Genomic DNA, 12,669 nt, shown 5'->3' with positions numbered 1-12,669 from the left:
GGACTTATGGTAATACTTAATTATAACTTTTGTTAGTAACAGCTGCCCTTTATATGATTAGAAGGAGGGAGAGATAACAAATTACAGCTGTAAAGAGGAGAACCTTCTACATTTAAAATAACATTGTTGGAGGAAAAATATTCTAATTATATATCTATTAATTTTATTATACATTTTTAAAACAATTTACAGGAAAGATCGAAAATGCTTACTTTTAAAAGGAGAACTTAATAGCACTATGTCCTATCAAATAATCAACGAAAAACGTACACACACAAAAAAGAGTACACGCAACAGTCGTTTTTCCTTTTCTAATTTCTAAACTTAGTTTTTTCTTTACAAAAATGGCAACTCTAAAAATAAGCCTTCCCCCTCTCTTTCCGTCTACCATTTCAATATTCATCCTTGGATTATACAAATAATTATTAAGCAAAAATAGACATATATGATAGAAACAAGGAAAAATGAAGTTTCTCGGATGGATAAACACCATAGGGAAGTAACAGAGTGTTTAGATGAAAAAGATTTCACCCACAAATACCATCAGTTATGCTAATAAATCATTATGAACTAGTATTTTTTTGTAAAGGACTGAAGGAGAATGACTATACCTGGCTGTGAGTCTATACCTATATACTTATTTCCCCTTGAAATGCGTATAAATGATAATTAGGCTGAATGTATTTAGTTTTGAGGACTATGAACGATCATCATGTAAAACGTGTATATAATTGTTATAAATTAATCTATCAGAGTGCTGGAAAGGATTACATAACAATGAAACCCCCCTAATGAGAAAATATCATACCTGTCTGGCCTGCTTCTATTATTAGTTTTTTCACTGTTGTAAAAATGTATGCATAATGTAGGCCTTGAAATATCGTGATTTCAAAGTATAGCTTATTTATTTGATATATAATCCTTAGTTTTCTACTCAAAGTGTTGTTGTGTGTCTCGGAGGACGTGACTTGTGAACATTTCCACTAAATAATTAAAATATAATGTACATTGTTGTTGATCTGGCTTTACCATGAAGATACTTTTGTTTGTGATCCTTGGTGCTCTACTCAGTTGTATAGTGCCGTTCAGTGAGGGCATTTTTTTGTTTCAGTTGCGACTCTTCGGAAGACATTGCATGCCATGAATTTTGGGAAGCAGATTTGGATGATGAACTTCTGTATTTAAACGATTGTTCACATATACAAAATGCACAATATTGTGTTAAAATGACTGGGATTTACGAAGGAAAACTAGGGACAAAGAGGTTTTGTTCCGGAAGAGATTGGGGAACTGAATGCGCATATATTCAGCGTCCAGGAGACATTCAACAGTATCGGTCCTGTATTTCCACATGTTCGGGCAATGCATGTAATGATGGAAAATCCTTTATGAAGCTAAATTCTATGAACTTGCTACTAATATCTATTAGCCTTACATTAAGTGTTGGTCATTGCTGATCTAATACTTGTATGTATGTTCCTTATATCCTTTCAAATTTTACTAAAATTATAGAATGCGTCAGGAATGCATTCATTTTATACTGTTATTATGTGATTGATACAAACTCTACTAATGTGTGTATAATAATGTTTCTCTGAAGCATTAATTTTTGAAAAATATATTGTTATATATTTATTCTTATATACAAATTTAAACAACAAAATGTCATAACAATATCATTTTTATAGTTATGTTAATGAATCATTAGCAACGAATAGATTTCTTGTAAAGGACAGAGAGATAATAGAGAATGGGACTTGGACTCAAGTCAATATTTTGAAGACTTGTGGCTTAATTTGGACTTGCAGTGTAAAGACTTTTCCCATCTCTGGTAACCATCAGTCTAATATTTGTCTGCTAAATTATTTACAGAGACTATATTTTCTTATTCTCATTTAAGTACGGATAAACAAATACTTTAAAGTGTGACATTAGACTCGATTTGAACTCGTAAAAATGACTCGTTAACAGCTCTGGTTGTTGCATTAAAAACATGAAATATACACATATTCCATTGTTGAAAATTTGAACGCACGTTTATTCATGACATGGAGCATTATCTCGCTAACATGAAAATTTAACCTAAATTATTTGCATTTGGTTGTCAGCTGTTGAGTTTCCACTTCTTTTCCTCTTATCATTATTCTAAAATATGATTGGTTGAATTACTCTTATTTAGCTGTGAACAATTTCTCAAAAATTTTAAATTATTATGTTATAGTTTGGAAGAAATTGCAAACAAGGAACAAATTTTGGAATTTTTGGAAACAGTTTTTTTTTTGTTTTTTTTTGAGAAAAGGTTGTAATTTGTAATCAGGTTGAAGATCAACATTTTGTACATTAATTTGGTTGTTAAAATGTCAAACGTAGAATATTAACACTCGTCCCATGACTGGTTGAGTGTTCCCTTGCTGCTGTTACTGTTGACTGTTCAATGTACATATTTTCATATTAGACAGTATTTATACATTTCAAATTCATGGATCAGGTACTACATTTAAAGAGTAAAATGTTTTTACTAAATTATATCAACAATTTTTCCAGATGATTTGTCAATATTACATTTGTTATGTTTAGAAGTCATGGTCGTATTAATACGTCATTCCCTTGTCTAGTACCGTGTGCTAGAGAGAGCGACATTCTAACTTCTGTTAATTATAAAAAACATCGTCGAATTCCCCCATCAGTGACTTTTTAATTTGCTCTATATCTTCATTCATTTCATTATTTAAAGTTGCTATTGGAATGTGATCATGGGAATTCCCCCTTAATAAACCGAAGCTTTCTTCATACTCTTCTTGACAAATATACTTCAATAACATCCCTTCATTTAATAACAGTTTCTTCTACTCGCAATTATTTAAAACAAATGTAAGGTGTATTTTCCCTATAATTCTCAACTTCGACCCATCGACACTTGATAATTGTCCTTCAACATTGCTCTCCAGCATGTTCTTATCCTTTTAATTTTTCTCTGTCTATACATTACTTACATATATACAATTCTATCATCTAGATTCTTCTTTAGACCTTTAATTCAGTATGTTTGCTTTTCAACATAAAGTTGTGTAAAATGAATCAAAGCACTCATCGTCACTCTGCTTCTTTCCCACTAATTGACCCTTTCCAACGCCACGTTAGTTTGTTTCTTAAAGTAATTTTCAATAAGATCCATGATTTCCTTTAAATAATTTTCTCCATCCATTTTGATCGCACGTTCTATCTTATCCAACATTTCCAGTCACCACAATGACTTAATAACTGCCTTTTTCCTTGTTTAATTCTTATCCCCAAATCCAAGAGCTATCATATAATTATCCAATAAAGTCTTGCAATTTACAAATTATTTATATTATATTTTTCTTCAGGCTGAAGTGGAGATTTTATAAATATTTTCATTTATTGATTTATTTTTGTGACACTTTCTTCCTCCTAAGATTGTTTTTCTATTTTGTCAGAATTTTAACACACAAATACTTTAAACATTCTTTCCACCATTTCAGAGTGTTTTTCATCTCTTCTAATGAACTCTTCACAAGCTCACTTTTGCTCTTTCATCAAGATCATAATCATTTTCATAGTTAGATTTCCTTTCTAACCTTTTGATCTTTTCTATCAAACCTCAGTTTTCTTCTTATGATTCACCCTTCGTATGTATTTTTGAATCTTTTTGTTAACCCCATCTTCAAAATCCTGTAGACTGCGACATGTTATGTTTAGAACGACTTATTATTATCTTGTTTACACAACCATATTACGTTATAGGATCCCCCTCTTTCTCCCCAACGAGAATAGACGTGATTTTAGCCTTTAGATCCTAACTCCTAAGTGGCCACATGGCTTATGAATATACCCTTTTGTTGTCACGATATTAATATTTTCGTACCCCAATAAGTATCAGTCGGGGTTTTAGTAGTTTACTAAACAGATTAGAACGTCGTTCTCTCTAGCACTAAGTATTGAAGCAAAGAATGATTATTAATATGGGATTTACTATGACGTAGTGTATTTAATGTATTGATTATTAATTAATGATATAATATAATATAGTTGTATAAATACATTAAGACATTTCAAGAATCTCTAAGATAAAAGTTGCAATGCTATAAAAAAGGAAGTTTTTAACCTTTTAATCGCTATTATTTATTTCCAACCACAATTAACTATTTCAAAAATCCACAGAAATATTACATAGCTGTACCATTACAGCTTTTTAACTACCATTTCAACTCGTCGTTTTTGGTAACTAGTGGATATATTTTTGAATGGCGTTCTGTTGAGAATATATAAAACTTCCTGTATAGCAGGGTTGTTCTCATAAAATGCTGTTATTGTCTCGATTATGTTAACAAACAAGATATTTATGTATATATAAAATATAGAATATCCATTATCCTGTAATGTATTAAATTTTTGATGAATAAAAAAGTTCGATAGTATTGTTGCAACTCAAATCTTTGACAAATTTCACAGAATATATTTTTATAAATGCCAAATTTGACAAATAACTTTTTTTAAGAAAGAAATTTCGAATAAAGAAAATTCAAAATTTCAAATTTCGAAATTATGGGGAAAAAAATACAAAAATGTCTTCTTTTCTACAAACTTAACAATAAACTTTTAGTCAAGTGGGTGTGTCCCACACAAGTCAAAGTTTAGTCTTAATTTCTGGCTCACAATTTCCAGCCCTAAAAACTTTTTTACATGTCTAGCTAAGATTTTTGAATTTTTTCCGACTTCCATAAAAGTATCCATACATTATAACTTGTGTGTATCTGCCACGTGTGCAAGTCCTTTTCATTAAAAGATTTTTTTGCTTACTTTTTGAGAAGATAAAAAAATTAAACCATATTTTTTCAATGGCCTTTTTTAATAAAAGACAAAAAATCATATTTTTCTTAGAAAAGACATTACAAAGTTGATAGCAATGAATTATTTAAAATTGTAGGAGAAAAAATTTAAAAATTTGCCTAAATATTTTCATTTTTCGGAAAATATTTCGATTTGGCAACAAAATTTAATTAGGGGCAAGGTCAGGTCGTCACCGGTCTGAGTGTGCCTACTGGCTAAAAAGATTAACTTATAGTAGGGGATATGTTACCGCATAATTCTAGCACGACTTATGGATATTCAAAGAAAGATCCTCCTAATTTTAGGATTGACAATGACTAGAACTGTTCTTTTCGGTTTTACTAGCTTTAAATGACGTATACATTTATTTATACATATAAATACATACACTTTTAAATTTGAAATTAGTATTATCTTTTTAGAAACCCCGATCTATTTAGTATATGTTATTACTAGCAAATGGTTACCCGGCGTTGCTCGGGCCAATGAGGGAGCGAGAAATCACATTTTTAATGATCAATAATATTTCTTCATAATTTTTAGAGCCCTTCGGTGTGGGCGAGCATTATCATATCGCGCCTGTATAATATATATATATATATTATTATGAATCTTTAAAAAATGTCTTATAAACCTTAAATAACATAGCAGCATATAAGCATAAAAACTTTGTCTAGATGAGAAATCTATCTTTATTTTTTTCAAAAAATAGCAAAATCGAAATTTGCAAAGAAAAATTGCAAAAAACGATTCTGCGTTAGTTTAAAAAAAAGATAAATTGTAACAAAAAAAATTTGTACTTGAAAAAAAAAAAGTTATGGAGAATAATGTTGTCTAAAATTATACAGAAAATGACAGATATTTCAGTGAAACATCCATTTTTATATGTCAAATTTATACACAAACTAACTTTCAAACAAATTTCTACAAACTTTATCTATGAATCCAATATTCCATCAGAAATCCATTTCTTTGCACCTAAAAAAAAACGAACGTGTAATTTTCACTGACTTCTTTTTTTTTTTTTTGCCTATACTTTTTTTATTTTGAATGAATTTAGAAAACGTTATTATTTGTATAATTGTTTTTTGAGACAGCAATACTTTTTGATTTATAACTCATCCCCTTATCTAGAATTCCCACCTGAAACCACGACCTTCATCACGAAGGTGAATTCTTTAAAACACTCCTACAGTTCACTATGATTCCAAGAGAGTTTCCATTGAGATATTAGACATATATGTATGTCCCATCTGACGGGGTGTTACGTCAAGAATATGATAATCAAATGGAATATTTGAGATATACTATGAAAATATAAATTATAAATGTACTAATATTGATAAATAATTATTAAGTACTTTAATATTAGATGCATATTACAGCTGTTTATGTCTTTAACGACCAAACCTTCATCCATCGTTGTAGACAACAGTTGCAATAGCCAAATTTAAATAATGAAAAGCTTATGAAATTTAATGACTGAGTAAATATTTATACTAGTATGATTTATGGGGTCATTTAACTATCTTTGAAGTCAATGTTTATTAATTTATTTGTTCCATTTCATTATCATCATATCCTTACCGTAAGCCTCCGTCAAAGGGGAACTTTTTATAACACTTATGTCCGACATCACACTTAAAACTCTCTCGGAATCACAGTTAACGAAAGGAGTGTTTTACATTGAAAAAATTGATATCATCATTTATGGTGTCAGGTGACAACTCTCTTATTTGATGTATCTCTTGTTTTTCTCCATCACTTGTAAACATTTAGTTTCAAAATGTTCAAGTGTCATATATTTGCAACGATAGTTACCCTTATGAGTAGTAGCAATCTCTCAAGCAGTAGTTCCATAGTTACTTGGATTTGAGTCAAAATTGTGTTAGATAAATATTAGTTCTGAGTTTTGATGGAAGTGACTCATTGTTCAAAACATTTCCTACTTTTTTGATTTAATCACGGTTGATCCATACTATTAATATACTCTTTGACTGAATTGAAGTGATTGGGTTAGTATTTTACTGCTTTAAACCAAGAAGGTAGAAGACTTAAGAAATTACAATATAACATAAGTTCAGAAGGTCGTTCGTCAAATTTTTATGTGGAAAAAGTATTTATTGGATTTATAGTGCCAAATATCTACCTTATTTGAATAAATTTAAAAAATTATTTGATTCCAATATTCATCCTATTACATGTATATTTCTTATATAAGTATAAATTCGGCTATTTTAATCTAATAATTGGGAATTTTTAATTAAAATATGACAAATGACCTTCTCAATAATATTTATTTGGCATTATTTTAAAGTCATTTGCAAAAATTTAGGAACACCTTTGATACTTCACCTGATTCAATAATTATCGTGTTTTTTTGACGTGAATGAACCCGTATTATAAAAGTATGGCACTTTCCATGCCCGAATGGTCCTAGCGATGTGTTTGTAAACCTGTTGTCCAATGATGCTTGAGGGAGAGGGTATTGCTCGCATATTAGCTGTAATTGATATTCTTCAAAATGGGTGAAAAAAATACCTTTTCTGATGTTGAAAGGGCTAAAACAGTTACACAAAGAAGGCTTTTCTGAGCGCGAAATTGTCTTAAAGATAGAATGTAGCAAGACAGTTATTCAGACTGCCATGAGTAATTTTTCAAAATTTGGGATTTATACGGACAAAAAGAGAACAGAGGGACCAATGAAAACGTCCGTGGGGGATAACATCATGATGAAGTTGACTGTTTCAAGATATCCAACCAGCTCCTCCAACAAAAATGCAATCTAATTTTGATTCAAAAAGGGTACAAAGTAAGTGTCACCACTATTTTTTTTATTATTATTATTATTGAAGGAACTAGTGAGAGACACGTACCATACTTTTATATTACGCCTTCATACACGTCAAAAAAAAAACACGATAATTATTGAATTAGGTGAAATATCATAGATGGTCTGACAGTTTTGCAAATGACTGTATGCCATTAAAGTAACTTCTTCGTTCTTCTACGACTCTTGTAGCGGGCGCGCTTGAGCCTATGGCTACAGGTCTCTAGTCTATAGCATTATTAGAGTTGAGAAGTTTGTAATGGAAAAAAGAGTGCAATGAGAAGGGGGAGTTAAACATATTTTACACTTGAATTAAGACTCTTGTTAATATCTGCTGCATGTTATATGATTTTGTGAGCAGTAAATGAATTACTGTTATAAAGGGAAGAACCTTCTACTTTTAAAATAGCATGATTGTAGTGAAAGTATTGTAATTATATTTAAATTCATATATAGGGAGACGCTAACACCACAAAGATCTATTAAATAATGAGTAGAAAACAGTGTTTCCTTTTTGTAATATTTTTTTTTCATTACAAAAATGTCAGACCAGTCTAGAATTTCCAGACCGAAACCCAACACTACTTCATACATGATTCGGTCTCTAAAATGAAAATTTTACCATGAGGTATATTAGTTAAGCCCAGAATCGTTCCTAAACTCCAGTCTAATATTGTAGAAAGGAACTATAAAATGCAATTTCCCATTTTTTAAGAGTTGTCTCAGTCCTACTTGAGGAGGTATGTCAAATTATAAAGTTCATAACGACGTAATTCTTTAGAAAATCACATAGATGAAAAAAGATATAAAACAAATATTCTGAACATTTCTCACAAATCCATTTTTATCAGGATGATATTCGTCAGAAGTCAGCTATGACTCAGAGAAATAAATGTATTCATCAACGAATCTTATCAATAACTGAGTATGAAATGACACGAATTATAATCTAGGGCCCTTTATTTATATAATATAAAAATCATAATCTCTTTCAATACATTTTTTAAGTCAGCTCCTTTAAATCATACAAGTGTCAACTTATAAAAATTAATCAAAACACCTGAAAATAAAGTACACTACATATTCGTTTATTGAAAAAAGGCTAGCCGTGATTGTCTATTATTATTTATCAATAGATGACGGCGTTACCTAGCTAACAAAAAAATACCATATGTATTTTGTTATCATTTGTCTATTCCCTCGCCTCACTTGATAAGTCATTGCTATTTTATAATTTATTCTTCTTTTTGATAAATAAACGAAGTAATTAGTTATATTATACTGATGGTCTGTTTCCAAAAGGACAGGAATACTATTTATTGTTAACCCTTAGTAGTCGTTGTACATTCATATATTCCATATTGGCCATTTTATTATTTTTATGAAGACATTTTGGCTATCATATACAAATAGAAATATATAGCTCTACGCTAATATAAAAAAATATTACTTGTCAATATCAAACAGTATATACAGTATCAAATAAAATAATATATAGATAAATAGCAATTGGTGGGATTGACTTATTTTGCTAACTACCAGATGATTTCGGTCACTTTTTGTTTCTTTTTGGAGGAAAGGTAGATAACGTGATCGACTCAATCGTCGGTCGGTCCAAAAAAATGAATTTTGGAGTTCCTCAGAAAAAATTGATACTCCAGCGTCTTTGGATCTCAGTCTGCAAGCGAAAAGACCCAATTAAAATTAAGAATGCCAAGATATGTGATAGGCATTTTACATCCAATGATATTGAGCGGAATCTCTAGGCTGAGCTTCTTGACTGCCATGAAGAAGTTAAAAAGTAATGCAGTACCCTCACTCCATATTCTCTTTGCTTCTTCCAGTTAAGATGAAACCAAATACTCCAGGGATATTCGTCAGGAAACTTCCAAAGAAAAGAGCTGGAGTAACAACTTTTGGAAGCAAGTAAGGTTCAGGAAACTTGTATGGACTCGGAACAAGAGACTGATAATGAAGGGCTCAGGGAGATTTGTAGCGGGATTGAATTGCTCTCTCAGGAAGAACTTGCCATTCCCTTGTGCGACTTTTTGAAATTTTGTCATTATCTGGAAAAACATTTCAAAGCTTTTCATTATAACCATGAAGACGCAATTGACAAAAACCCAAACGTCTTTGAAAGGCTGCATAATCATTTAACTGAATTATATCCCAACTGGCCAAAAGAAGTCATCATATCTTTTGTGAAAACAAGGACAAGAATTAGAGTAAATTACCTTCATACAAAGTTCAAACTGAAGATTGCAAGTGCTAATCTGAGAAAAATTTAACAGATTGGTCAATTTACCAACTAATATTTATTACTCATGATGTATGTAAAAAAAATATGTATGCTATAGTTTTTACTTATTAATATTATTTTATTCACCACTCTTATATTATGTAATCAAAATGGCACAATTAGATAATATACATAAAGTATATTGATATAAGCATAATACAGATTATCATTAATATATACACTATGCAAATTAATGTTAGTCTTTTTAAATAATTAGTTTTTGAAATCGATTTTATTATGCTATAAAGTATCAAGCAAGGATATCGTCAAGTTTCATAATAATCGAAATACGTATTAGAAATGATTTACTTTTATAGATATTAATATCAATTTAAAATAAATATTTTTCTTTTTTATACTTTTTGGCATGGTCCTAAGTTGACCATTCTATATACTATCAATGAATTTCAATTATATTTATTTAGTTTATTCACTTAATTTGTGTTGCCTTAAAATGAATTAGGTCTGGATTTTAAAATTATTACTTTACAATTATATAGGACAGAGTGTTACATGTATCAACAGTGACGTCATTAAATTTTCCTTCTTTTCTTGATAATGAAAAAAACACAAGCGTAGAATTTCCTTGCTGCCTCACCTTTATATATAAAATGACAGGCAAATTTTGAATAGTATATTACAGTCAATAATGGCATTGAATTCAAATTTTTGGGATGAATTGACATATCCGAGTGTTAACTGTAGTTTAAAACCGTCTTTTTATCTATTTGACATAATTTGGGCCTAATATTGTCTTAGAAATATAATTTATTAATTTCCTAATTCTATAAATGTGGTGGTGAGTTTTAGCTACTTTAAATCGAATTTCAGATGCCTTTAAAGGATTAATCAGAATAATTTATTTATTAAAATGAACTATAATTTGTTGGAAAACGTATTCCATGTTCAATTTTGAGAAAAATTATTCGAAAATGGTCGGCATGGACAGCTCTGGAACTTGTCTTAAAAGGGAGCGAATGAGCTTTCAACCCTATCAAGAGTAATTTGTAATTTTAGAGAAGAACTCTGCAAGTAAATTGACCCCTACAAGTACAGTAGGGATTTGGTTCCCACTTTCGAATGATACCTACTCGAGCATTAGTCTACATGGTCTCCATATTTTGGAGTAGTTCAATTCTAAAATTAATCATACTCCTCCAAAACATGGAACCGAGAATATTCGACTAAGTCGCCGACATCCAAGAATTTAGCCTTACAATCCTTGTAGTTGAAATTATTGGAGGATTATTCGCATGATCAAAAAGATCATCTGCTCCCTTGAAGGTCAAGTTGCAGACCTTACAGATTAAAACATTCGAACACTCCAAATGATAATTCTTGTCATCTGACATAATTTATGTAAAATTTAAAAGTAATATAATTAATTAAATATATAACTATGTAAAGACTAGAATATAATATAATATAAGATATTGATAAATAAAATCCACGTGCTACCGTCTTCAGTATAAAGAAGTGAATGAATTCATAGGAAAAGCGACATATACCGAAAAAATATGAAAAATACTGACCACACCATTTTCTCAGGCTAGCGGTCGCGTTTCGCTACTTGGGTTAAAGCTTTAGTTATGAACTTATGAGTCATAAGTTCATAAATAAAGTGCAAGTCAAAAGCAGGAGCGAGACATACGGTAATTTTGATTTAAGTTATGGTTTTGGATGAAAGAATATCACGTGATTCTACTATAGAAATGAGAATCTTTAATATTTCAAGTAACACTAGAACAGTTAATATAAAAAGTAGTTGAAATTTGCAAATTCAGGAATACTTGATTTACTTTGTGAAACTCATCGAAAAAAACTTCATATTTCTATATTAAAGATCTATTAATATTGAGACCTCTTAAATTTATTTCCTTAAAGTCGCTAATATGATATATTATACAATGAGTAATCAAAAACTAATGGCTAACACTTGAGCCGTAGCAGTAAATTGATAAGTTAAAGTACATTTGTTATATTTAGTTAAAAAAGTATGGGTAAAATAAATAAAAAAAATGAAAAAACGATTAACTATTACATAAAATATTAATTAGAAAATTTTAATAGAAGTTAATAGTTATATATATAAAATCATACAAATTAAGGATGACAAATGATACGACATAGAAGTTACTAATATTAAATATTACACATGGATTCAACAAATTATTAGCGACAAATGTATATTATATATATACAAAATATAATGAGACATTTTTACACAGAAATAAATATAGCTACTAATTAATAGAAATAAAATCCGTCTTCATCCTATGGAGCATACGGAGCATACTACCCAAGTGTTAACGAATAAACGGGTGTTAAACCAACACCTTAAACATTATTTGAAGCTAAGATCCCCCCGCCCCCTTTAAGACCATTCAGGCAGTTGTTCTTTGTTATACGTTAATCCAGATACAACTTAACTTAAAAAATCAGGGCCCATATTTTTAATGATACAAAAAACTCTTCAGATATGTTCTCCAAGAAATAGGACCCAACCTGGATAGAGAAAATCGGACAAAAAGACTTCTAACATGATCATTCTTCTTAGGAGAGCAGATTCGACTCCTTCCTTACAAAGGAGATTCCAAGTTGCAACATTGAAGAGATCTATTCACAACGAGTAGGAAATTTTAATATTTCAAATATAATTAGCATTTGCTTTATTTGAATTTTTATTAAG

Source organism: Lepeophtheirus salmonis, chromosome 2 (assembly GCF_016086655.4).
Source record: "Lepeophtheirus salmonis chromosome 2, UVic_Lsal_1.4, whole genome shotgun sequence".
NCBI lineage: Eukaryota > Metazoa > Arthropoda > Copepoda > Siphonostomatoida > Caligidae > Lepeophtheirus > Lepeophtheirus salmonis.
This window is presented reverse-complemented; position numbering follows the sequence as displayed.